Source organism: Corvus moneduloides, chromosome 4 (genome assembly GCF_009650955.1).
Source record: "Corvus moneduloides isolate bCorMon1 chromosome 4, bCorMon1.pri, whole genome shotgun sequence".
Classification (NCBI taxonomy): Eukaryota; Metazoa; Chordata; class Aves; order Passeriformes; family Corvidae; genus Corvus; species Corvus moneduloides.
The window spans coordinates 40,972,373-40,984,975 of NC_045479.1; the positions used below are offsets into that span (position 1 = coordinate 40,972,373).

General features: G+C 41.0%; 1 long non-coding RNA gene across 1 annotated transcript in view; it reads right to left on the reverse strand.

Moving 5' to 3' along the window:
- Positions 1 to 721: 721 nt before the first annotated feature.
- Positions 722 to 12,603, reverse strand: part of LOC116443519 — a 73,106-nt gene continuing 61,224 nt past the window's right edge. The window contains exons 3-4 of the long non-coding RNA XR_004239946.1: positions 10,342 to 10,424; positions 722 to 897 (exon numbers count right to left, since the gene is read on the reverse strand). This is a non-coding gene — a long non-coding RNA (uncharacterized LOC116443519). The remainder of the gene's footprint in view (positions 898 to 10,341; positions 10,425 to 12,603) is intronic.

Here is a 12,603-nt window from a genome sequence, read left to right on the forward strand (position 1 = left end):
AGCCTCCAAAATTAATTATCCACCTCTTCTTCCTCCAAACATGATTTATCCTAGCTACATTCATTAACTGAGCAGCTATCTTAGTTGCCGTTGTTTCTTTAACTCTTCTCAACTTCTGCCTCCTATTGTTTCACCCCCCTCTTGTGAAGTAGTGAGTGGTGAGCAGGAGCATAGGACAGCTGGAAAGCAAAGTCCTGTGTACCTGGTCCATTAAAGAGATGAAGCTGGAGCACCTCTGGGTGGCAGGTGGGAGAAAGGAAATGATCAGTCATGGAACTGGTTCTAAAAACCCATATTTTCCTTTAAAACCCTTGAAAGGGTCTGAAATCCTCCAACCTATTTGGAAAACCATTAGGACTGGCAACTCTGCTAATGGTTCTCAATTGCTTGTCTTTCACTCTCTTGCCTCTTGTAATGTCACTGTTTCCCCTTGCGAGGAAGATTTCCAAGCCATACAACACCTGAGTTTCTAATGCTAAAAGAAAAATATAATTTTGTGGTTTCTTTAAGCATCATAAAAGAACACCAAAGACCACACACCAACAGAAAAGCTGCAGCATTAGCAGCTGGTGAGTCAAGGCAATTGTAGCTCTGATTAGCTCAAATGTCCTGCCCCGCTGCACCACTGCCACTGCTCAGGGAAGGAGAGAAACCAAGAAACAAGCAGGGCAAGGGAGGTGATTCTCCTCCTCTGCCCCCTTCTTGCGAGACCCACCTGGAGTACTGTGTCCAGCTCTGGGGCCTCCAACATAATGAGGACATAGAGGTTTTGGAGCAAGGAGGGCCGTGAAGATGATCGGAGGCTGGAGTACCTCTCCTATGAAGACACACTGAGACAGTTGGTGTTGTTTAGCCTGGAGAAGACTCCAAGGAGACCTTACAGCAGCCTTCTAGCACCTAAAGAGGACAACAAGAGAGCTGGAGAGGGACTTTTCACATGGTCCTGAAGTGACGGGACAAGGGGGAATGGCTTTAAACTGAAAGTGGGTAGGTTTAGGTTAGATACTAGGAGGAAATTCTTGACTGTGAGGGTTGTGAGGCACAGGAACAGGTTGCTCAGAGAAGCTGTGTATGCCCTATCCTTGGAAGTGTTCAAGACCAGGTTGGATGGTGCTTTGAGCAACCTGGGATAGTGAAGTATGTCTCTGTCCATGGCAGGTGGCTTGGAATTACATGATCTCTAAGGTCCCTTCCAACCCAAACCATTGTATCATTGTAAACAGCACAACCCCTTCTCCTACAGAGAGAGATCTTCCTTCTGCAAAAATCAGTTCTGTCTGGCTTCCTTTCTCTTCACTTACACAAAAGGGTACCAGCCCAGTTTTGATCCCAGTAATGCCCTAGAAAATTGGAGAGAAAAGGTCGTTACAGGTATAACACACAGTTGGCTGTTGGAGAAGGTGTAGGAACTAAACTCATCTCAAATTTAGGAGCTGGGAGTGGGGGCAACCACCTTTCTGCCACCCCTGTGCTCCCTCCCCAGCATTTTCTAGGAGCAGTGAGCTGGACACAGCTTCCATGTGAAGGGAATCACTGCAGATTCAGCTGGAGAAAGAGGAAGATGTGGACTGGGCCAGACTGGCATCAATCACCAGGAACATATACATTAAGGAAAAGCTGTGAGTTCTCAACAGTGTCAGATTGTAGCCCATGATTTCTGCATTGCGTTTCTTTTTTACAAGAGCTTTTCCAGAGGAGGTCACGATTACTTTGCTCACTATAAATGAGCAGGGTAGGGCTGTTATTATCATGCATGCATCCTGCAGGAGGGCAGGAAGTGTTAAAACAGGAAGGTGGGCCCAAAGAAAAGGCTCTAAATGACCATATTTAAAAATTTTCCATCTCACAAGTTTCTTGGACTCTGACTCTTGATGTTTTCCTTTTTGTTAGGGAGACAGGGGGTCAGTAGCTCTGTGCACAGTGTTTGAAATAAGTCAGTTTCTCCAAATTCAAACTCAAATTCAGTATCTCCAGCAGCAAGTCCCTAACTAAAAGTCATGACCAGAAGTGGGGTCACAAAAGTGTAAAGTGAAGTTACAAGCTTGGCAGAAATGAAATTATTTAAGCAGCATCTGGGGCTGCAAGCCCATCAGAAGTGAAACTATAATGTTTAGTATTTTCCATTACTTGTGCACTTTTTCTGAAGCTCCGGCTCCTGGAGCCCAGTGATCTTCTACTTACATGTAGAGATAAGGGAGCAAAGAAAAAAACTATGAAAAAGTGAGATAAATGTGTTCTTATGGCTTTGAAGGAATCACCTGGGGTGAAAAGGTTGTATTGGGTTTGATTTTTCTTAATTTTCAATGGATTTATTTTTCTTAAGTCATTCAGTACTGACAGTGCTAAGTGGAAAAGCTCCTCCCAGGACAGGTACCACCTTAACAATTTGTGCAACTTTGTCACCTCTTACACATTACTCTGTCCACCTTTAAGACTAAAGCTCAAATGTTCTAGGGTGGCAATGCATCTATTTTTGTTACGGCAAATCATTCACTGCAAAGACAAAAGCCTTGAGTATAGCTGTCTCAAAGGCGATATAGTACATATTTATTACAGTACCTTTCTAAATCACGATAAAAATTGAATTAATTTGTCTTTATTTTTTGCTGCTGCAATGGCATAGAAACTCATAGCTGTACCTGAAGAAAGAAGTGATGTTTGAAAGAAGTTAGAGAATTACTGATGCTGAGACTTGTGTCCTTTTATGCCATTAGTTTCTTCACAAAGCTGAGTCTCTTTGGCCTTTGGTTTCCTCATGTATCAAATGGAATAATTTATAATTTACCTGACAGCAGCTATGAAATAATTAACATTTGTAAATAGTTTCAAAATCCCATTGGATTTTGAATATCAAAAGAGTGCAATATATTTATGATCTCTGAAAGTATAGATCACAGAATCAAGATTGGAAGAGACCTTCGAGATCATGTAGTCCAACCATCAACCGAGCACTACCATAATCACCCGTAAACCATAACCCTCCACACATGAGTGCCACATCCTGATGCCTCTTGAACACTTCTAGAGACAGTGACTCCGCCACATCCCTGGACAACTTATTCCAATGCCTGACCACTCTACCAGTGAAATTTTGTTATCTAATATCTAACCTGAACCTCCCCAGTGGCAACTTAGGGCTATTTCCTCTCATTCTATCACTTGAGACATGGCAGAAGAGACCAATCCCTACCTTGCTACAGCCTCTTTTCAGGTAGTTATAGAGAGCAAGGAGATCTCCCCTGAGCCTGCTTTTCTCCAGGCTTCCCCCAGCTCTCTCAGCCTCTCCTCATGACTCATTCTCTAGACCCTTCACCAGCTCCGTTGCCTTTCTCTGGATGTGCTCCTGCACATCAATGTTCTTCTTGTAGTGAGGCGCCCAAAACTGAACACAGAACTCAAGGTGCAGATTCACCAGTGCTGAGTACAGGGGGACAATAACTGCCCTGGTCCTGCTGACCACACTATTCTTGATACAGGCCAATATGCCATGTGTCACCTGGGCACACTACTGGCTCATATCCAGCCAGTTGTTAACCAGCACCCCAAGTTCCTTTCTGCTGAACAGCTCTCAAGCCACTCTTCCCTAAGTCTGTAGCATGGCATTGTTGTGACCCAAATGCAAGACCTGATGTGGAAAAAAATTGTGTTATTTTACTACCAGCCACTTTTTGTTAGAATTTTTGTGAATAAAATACCATCTTTGCATCAAATTACTTGGTTTGAGTAGTAGGCTTTTTCAACTCTTCCCATTTTTTAAGGTATGCTCTATGTCTGGTTTTGCCCCAAAGTAAATGTGTATGGGTGAATGATGAAATCCTTGAAACTTTTAAATGGAAATTATGAGACAGTATGAGCTATCATAGCATCTCCATATATGTAATGTTTTGTGATGTGTGTGTATGTGAGTATTTCCTTAGTGTTCAGAATGACTAGCTATTATGCCCAAAATAGCCTTTGTACTTTACTTATGTGTTTTTTTTCTTGACAGTCACACTGAGTCTTCGTAGTCAAAATTTCCTAGCCAGTCATGCAATCAAGTACAGATCAGCTGTGTTCACACTGCCAAAGACAGCTTGTACCACAAAGGCTCTTCAGCTTAGCTCCTTCTCACAACTTCCTAAGAACAGCTTCATAAAGAAGGCTTTACGTAGATGTTTTGGCTATTACCAAGACCACACTTTCCAGTAATATAACCTGCCTTTCTCTGAAAAGCTAGCCAGGGAGGGGTTACCCAATTGTCTTTGGAGGTGAAGGGGGAGAAATCTAGAAGCGAAGATTTCTTATCACCCACCATTATTTTCCCAGGGGGTGCACAAACCTCTCTCTCTTCATCCAAAACAAGCAATCTACCAAATACCAAAGAGACAATTTTTGCTTCTCCATGATGTTCTGGCCAATGGTGATGCTTTACCCGTGGTTTTTTTCAGCTCCTGGGGCTTGCTTCCCTCATTTGCAAGTCTGGGAAGGTTGAGAGTAAGGCTTTAGCAGAGACACAGGTCATGACTCCAGCCTCTGGGAAGATGGATCTTTGGGGAGCCAGGGAGAAAACTGGTGTGAGACCTGTGAGCACCTGGTCCGTAGGTGGGATCCAGGCAGGAAGCACTGTGCCCACCTACATCTCAGAGGTGCCTCTGGACAGAGCAAAGGGGGGCCAGAGCCACTGACAGAAATAACTTCTGTTTCTCTGTGCCTTACATTTGGTGGTAGTAGATGTAGGAATTAGTTGAACAGACAGCAAAAGGCCAGTGCTGCCTGGCTTCAGCGGAGCGTGTTTGCACCCCAATCGATACAGCCCCCAAACAACAAAAGAGTGGTTTGGTAATAATTAGACTTTCCACAAATATGATTTGTTTGTCTTGAAACAAACCACATCCCATTTAAAATCCAAAATGGCTTAGATTTTTTTGTAAAGAAACTTATAATAATAAACCCCCAAATGGGTACTATTCCTGTTTGTAAGAAAGTGGTTCTAGAAATCACCTTTCAAACAAAGGAAACACTGACTTGTTATACAGAATTAACTGGAAAAAGTTACTGATTGTCCAGTCAGCCATTCGGGGGTGTGGGTGAGGGGGATGTTTAAATATAGAAATAGTCATATCTACCATGACTTCTAAAATTAAAAAGAAAAAAGAGAAAAACAAACAAAAATTTACAGTGTCAGTGAAGTTATTCACTGGAAAGTGAGGATAATCCATGCTCATAAAAAGCAGAAAATAACTTCATGCAGTTGACAGTTTTATTATAGGAACATAGGAAAATGGTGACAGAAAACGGTATTTTGATGCTGATTGTTTTATTTGTGCCTCTTTCTCTATGTTTTCTTTTCACACATCTGGGCATTTAATACACCCTGTCAAGTAATAAGCAAATGGAATGGTGTGAATTAATTCTCTTTCATTTAAATGTGCATCTTAATTAAGTTTATTGGTAGGAGAATTGACATCTTGAAAAATTATTTTCATTTAAGAGATGTTAAATGTAAAGATGAAATTTAAAGAATATCAAGTAGGAATGGCATTTGTTTTCCTTAACTGACTGGGAGACATAAAAATGCATATCCCATTGACTTTTAAAAGACCTAAAAATTAAAATAAATTAAAATAATTAAAGAACCGTATTAATTTAAACTATTACTTTTTAAAGTACTGAATCTGTCAATAGAAACAAAACCCAAAGTGGTAGCTATTATTAAAAGTGTATTCCACGGGGACAATTACAGATTTCTATTCCTAAAAAAAGAAAACTTTTAAAGAAGAGTTAATGGAAGGCATGGTTTATTATTTTTGAGGGTGGAAGGAGACTTGGTCACTGATTTTTGTTTTATTTTTATTTAGTTTTAAATAGAACCCTCTAAATATTTTTCACACAGATAAACTGGTAACATGGAAGTATTTGCTGGCTTTATGAAAGACCAAAAAGATTGACTTTTCCTCTGGCATAGCTTCATCGTTAGTAAAAACAAAACAAAACACACACACTAAAAAAGCTATTATTTCACCAGCTTGGGTTTGGTGAGTGCCTGTTGAGTAGCACAGCAGAGAAAGGTCAAAGTTTATATTGAGCTGGATGCTTTGTGGGGTCTCTGAATTATGCACCAGGGCTTGAGCTGTCCTTTCCTTGCACATCCCTTGCCCCTGCTGCCTTGCTTCCTGCTCCTGCTTGCCTCAGCCCTGAGAGGAGAGGAGAGGAGAGGAGAGGAGCTGGTTTTGACCCAGGATGAGCATCACTACTTGCCATAGTGGGTGTTTGTCACAGGAGAGAATGTGGTGCTGGGGGATGGGGTGGATGAAGGCAGTTTAGAAGGGAAACAAAACTGGAGGGAAATGAGTTCTTGTAAAATAAAAGTTGAGTGTCTTAAGATATAATAAGTAAAATAGTCCTTCTCCAGATATAGAGAAAAAGCACACCAGCACAGTGGATAGCAGAGAAGCTATGGAAACATGGATTAAACCTTTAAAAGGAGAAAGAAAAAGAGGAATTAAAAAAAGCTCCAAAGATCCTTTCTTTTCCAAAGGTGAGCAAAAGGCAGTGTCAGACACAGCAAAGCATCTTCCCTCTGTGTGCCTTTTATTCCATTCCCAGAATCTGTGTTTCCTGAGTTTCTCATTTTGAGCCACTGGGGGCCGAGGAGGGGGTAGAGGAAGAGGAGGCAGCTGGGTCACTGCTCCAGACTGCTCAACCTGAGCCTGGTCCCATCTGTGGGGCTGCCCCTCCACGCTGACCCCTGTGGAGGCACACAGGGTCCCAGCCACACAGTGAAAAGGTAAATTTAACCAGCTGCTTCTCAGGAGGGCTCCGTCTGGCTGGCAACACATACACCACATGCCTACTGACATGGTCTCCAAAACCAAAACAGCAGAGGAAGGGGTAGGTATAACAGGTATAAAATTCTCACAGGCTTGAGACAGAAGAGCACCATCTTCTGATCCTCTTCTCTAGAAGTGTTTACTCATTCTGAATTCACTGGTGAGTGGATAACATATAGACATGGCTGGTCCCATTTAGTAACCAGGGCTCTGCCCACCCCACAGTAAGGAAGCCAAAGTCTTTCCCTGGTGACTCCTGATCCTGACTAGGCTGGAGGTTGGATGGCAGGAGGAGGTCATAAGTCCCATCACAGTAAGGAAGAGATTAAACCTAAGTATCCCAGCCTTAGGTAAATGATCTAACCTCTGTTGTGTTAACCGTAACATATTGGTGCCCTGGCTTAGTAACCAATCTCCAGCAGAAGAGAAGACCTCCTTGTGTTTCTGGAGTCAGCGTGAGAGCAGCCTCTCCAGGGTTACAGGATGCTGTGCTGGCCTCTCGCAGCTCTCCACTGGGCTGACAAGCTGTGTGGGGTCCCCAGGGAAGCAACTGCTTCCTTGGAGCAGAAGCAGCAGCAAACATCGTAGCTGAGAGGTGATTTGGATTGCGCTCTGGAGTCAGGAGCTTAAAAACAAAACACTATAGTGAGCAACTCTTGGGTGCCTTTTTTTTTTTTCCCCTCTGGACCCATGTATGCAGTTTTGAAAAGGCTTTTGAAGTTGGCTCAGTCCTGTTTTAACCAGCATATTTTTAAACAAACCTTTGTACTTTGTATCCATGGTGAAAATGATTAAAATCACCACTAGTTAGTTGTGGCTGTGCATGGGACTGACCACGATTACTGAAACAGAACAAGACCTAAGGCTGCTAGAAGTTGCCCCTCTAACTAAAACTTTAACTACTTATTTAAACAGTTTTTGTTTATTTTGATGATAATGATGTCCTGGTATCAGCAGAAAGAGCACAAGTCTTGTTTCTATTTTTGTAAGACAAATACCTGCTTCAGCTGAGCTACAGGACAGCAAAATAGCTATATTGTAACCTCCTTGATGGCACACACAGTGTCTTCTGTGCCCAGCATTCTTTAAGCACAAAATTTAAACTGGTTTACTTAGTAAATAGGGTGTATTGGAGGCTTTTATTAATTTATATTTGTGGCAAGGTGCAGTTGGAGACTCATTACCTTAGATGTAGGATGGAGTCAAGCAGAGATGAAGACACTGGTTCTTCCTTCCTCCTCCTCCCCCTCCTGAGCTTTGCATGTCTTGAACTGCTGCCTAACTAGGCTTGGGACCTCAGGCCTGTTTTCTTGTCTCAGAAATCAATTCCACCACTGTAAGCATCTTTAAATCACATTGCAAGGGCTATTGTATGAATATGCATTAATTCAATTAGCTTACTTGTCATGTAGCTATTGTGTACAGATAAGCAGTGGGCTTGTACATTTAACCTTTAACACTGTCATGTGTTATGATTTGGATTTTTAATGGCTCAAATGTCTCCTCTTTTAATAAAAGCATTGGTGGCTGTAATGTTTTTAACTTGAGTGTAACCCCAAATAAAATTTTGTTGCAGATTACCTAGTGCACATGAACAGATACAAAGCAATGGAGGCCACTTACATCACCTTAGTCTGGAACACGAGTATAGCTCATGAAATACCATCCAGTCTCCAGCTTCTGGCACTCATGGCTGCACTGAAGCATATTTGCCACTCAGATTTGCCAGGGCAACATTCCCAAGTCTTCTGTCTTTAAGAGCATCTTTTAATCTTTAACTCTTTTGTAGTCTTCTTGAGTGACATATGGCAAATCATTTTACCTTTTCCTTCCCCTTTTTCCTGAACTACCCAGTGAGGATAGCATTCAACCTCTGAGGACTGTAGGAGACTAAATTCATTAGCGATGTCAAGGTGCTTTGAGATGCGTGGGCAGTAAGTCCAAAGCATATTTAAAATTGAAGAAATGTCTGATTCCATCTCCAGCTGTTTGCTGTGGCTTCTCTGACTCCTAAAAAATTGTTGCCATAGAGACTTTAAAAGCTGCTGCTTTTGGCCCTTGCTTTTATCATCACTGTACTTTTTTCATGTCATGGTTCAGAGTTACACCTTTTCTTTAATCAGATTTCCTCTAGCAAAACACAGCTTTTTCTTCAACTTCTCTACTCATGAAGAAAGAGTGCCTTGCATTTGCTTGCATATAAACTTTCTGCAATTTTCTTTGGTTTTATATGACTGTTTAAAGTTGAATAGATGGCTTTTATGAAAATTTTTTTTGTATTTTACCACATATTACGTTTTTGTATTTTACCACAATTCTGAAGTGATGACAAAGGACATTTCAAGTACAACAAAAACCCAGGAGGATTCAAGTTTCATTCACCTTCCTAAAAAATTATGATGTATGCCATTAATGTTTTTTCCCCACAGTGTTTGCTAGTAAAAAAAAAAAAAATCCTCTTAAGAAGATAAAGTAAAAAAATTACATTTATAGTGCATGAGCTTTCCTTTTATTTTTGCAAATGCACTTTCCAACAGAGCTCAATCTATTTGTAATTACTCAACACTACAGAATCTCTCCTTGGGCAGAAGATTAGATAATAAAGTGTCTATGACAAGCACCAATCCTTAAAAGGGCCAGAGAAACAGCACCTAAGATATCAGTAAGAGCAAAAATTCTACTTGAAAGAATACACTGGTGTTTCTACTTACTAACTTATCAGCTTTGCTTAAATTAACTATGACTGAAGTATGCTCTACCCTTTTCCTCAATTAACTTTTCATTCATTCACAAATTCGTTGGGCCTCACCCTGGAATGAGACCCTTCATTCTTCAAAGAGCCAGGGTGACCTGCTACAGTTTCCAACTAATCAGAGAAACAAAAAAAGGCTGAGATTAAACCCCAAGGAAGCCAGGCGATGTTGGAATTCACTTGCAAGAGTAAACATTGTCACTTACAACAAGCAGATCTGCAGATATTTAACAAACCCCAGGGTGCTCTATACAATGAAGATTTCCGCATTTGATTGCCATCTTCTCTGCCAGAGGAGTTTTCTTAGGTCTTTATCTAATCAAAAAGTTATCTGGTGTGTTAGACAAAAGAAACTTTCAGCACACTTATAAGGGTTTAGACAACGCTCTATGTCCCTGTCCATCGCAGTCAGCTCTGATATTGTTAACCACAAAAATCACATTACAATCATAATTCAAACAAAATTTGAGACATAATCTATGTGTGCAATAGGTCAATTTATGTGTGACCTTTATTTTTTGTTAAGGAAAAAAGAAACCCTCTTAGAATTTATTGTGGTTAATGCTACTATTTCTGCAAAAGCCTTGTAAGAACTTAGCATTAATTATCCTTTTACAGAAAGTATTTTTTCAGATGTCTTTTCATTAGCAAGAGTGGGAATTGTGCACTGACTGAATACTCAGAGTTAAATTGACACCAGTGTTACAAATATCCTGAGAAAATAAAAATATGGCTCTGGAGTCAGAAAGCTGGTAAGACTTAAGAAAAAATTTATCTGACCTGCAGGGGTGATGGAATCTCCCTCTGCTGTTGATTGTGGTTTTCATTTTACTCAGCAGAACGTTCAGTTTGGTCAGAGCTACCTGGAAGATGACCATCAAAAAGTGTCTGTCAAACAAAGATCTAAAAGGAGAAAAATTATCAGCAAACATGGGTATGGGCGGTGAATTTTTTTTCATAACTACTATGTTCATACAAGAAAGGAGATAAAACAAGGGAGCAAGAAACATGAAATAGAATGTGCTAACCATGCATTACATATGTCAAGAAGAATGAAAACAGGACAGAAGAGGTGATCAGATCAATGGGTTCCATGCCAGAATCATCACAACACACATAAACACATCTTCAGTGATTGTTTTGACTCCCTTTAACAATAAGACATTTCTTCCTATTGCCTTTGCTGTATTCTGGAGAAACAATGGAAAATGAATAAGTCAGTAAACTGAAAGACAGAGATGGAGAAAATGGACAAGCTTCCTTGGACAGAAAAGTCTGTGTGTCCCAAACTCTTCTGGGATGTTTAGATGCAGATTAAGAGAAAAGTCTACAGTGTGAGGAAATGGGATTGCTTGTGTAAGTGTGCAGTAGCTTTTGTTTTATGTCTGTATCTTTAAAGAACAACAAAAAATATGTATGTAGGTATGAATGCATGTATGAATCTATCTATCTATCTATCTATCTATCTATCTATCTTTCTGCTTACCTGCCCACTTACCTACCTACCTTGCTGTAGCAGTGAATAAGAAGAGCATTGCTTAATGCTTTGTAGGGTGAAGTAGGGTGTTTGTTTTTGTTATTCGTAAGACCAACCAAGGTAGCTAGGCAAAAGAGAACAGCAGTGAGGTTCAAAAGAGTCTCCTTCAAGACAGATGGCTGCTGGAAGTGGATTGGGCCCTCCCAGAAGCTGTTGTCTGCAGTGGGTCACCTAAACTCTCCTGCAAGTCCTTCCACTGGTAGAACTGGGGAGTGCTAAACAGATGGTGGGAAGTATGAAGCAGGCAGAGATGATGGATTCTTTGGTCAGCACAATTATATCTGAAAGTGGATGTCTGCCAACCACCTTCACTGCACTGAGAAAATGAAAACTGCAGCAACTCTGTGACTGAGGCAGACGACTTACCTTCCATTTTAGCACAGCTTGGGTAGTCGCAATAAAATTTTAAATGGCAGTTCGACACTGGGGTTTGCTTCTTAAAACGCAACACAAATGGAACCTGTGGTTCCTCCAGAACAACAGCATAGGTCCTGATCTCATGTAAGAGTGTTAACTCTGCTCCTGCTAATCTAATCATCCATAGACTGTAGTGGTAGTGGTAAAAAGCCCCAAGGGAATAAATAAGGACTACTGTGCTGAACGAGAGTTTGTACAGGCTTTGCACTTTTTGCAATATATGTTGACATTTAGGATGAAAATTAACAGGATAGTTGTCTCCATGCAAGCAGCAAACATGTCTCAGACTGCACATTTTCACAACTGACTTGTAAATCGGTTTCAAGAGTGCATTAGCAGAGACATATTAAAACCGCTATTGTTTCAGCCCTTTTATTCTTTCTTGTTTAAAATTTTATGAAAGATTTAAAATTGCCTTCCTTTGACTTCAGTTAACCTAGTTACTCCGTATTTCTCCATACAGGTTGTGGAAAGCAGGACTTTATGAGAAATTCAAACTGTGCATGAAGAGGCTGTTAACAAATACATAGTGCCAAATTATTATGTACACAGGACCTCTGCAGTAAAAACAAAGGGAATGTATGGCTGGGAAGAGGAATAGATTTTGCAGGGAATGTGTATTCCCAAAGGAAGTGGTAACTTCCATAAACTCTTGAAAACCCGTTTTCCATACCCGCCACTCTCACCACCTTCTTCGTATAAACTGGGGTGTTCAGTAAGACATAGTTTTCTGGCCCACTATGCCATGCTATTATGGCTGAACAAGTTGGGTGAAAAACAGCCATGTGAAATTTTCACAGCGCAGCACACACCAATACAAAGCCTTGCCTTGGTTTCAAATTTCTTCACCAATCCCAAACGCAGACAAGCTTTATTGAAAGGCTTGTTAAGGTTCACAGACCACAGGATGAGTTTGTGGGTGTGCCAAAGAAAAGGTCTGAAAGAGCAAACAGAAACTGGGAGCAGATCTACTTTGGGCTTTGCCATGGGCTGTCTGTGGGTCTTGGTCAGCTTATCCTCCTTCTCCTCTGTGTCTCAAATTGCACTGCATGAGTAATGCTGCTGAACTCCCTGTGTCCCCAGAGCAT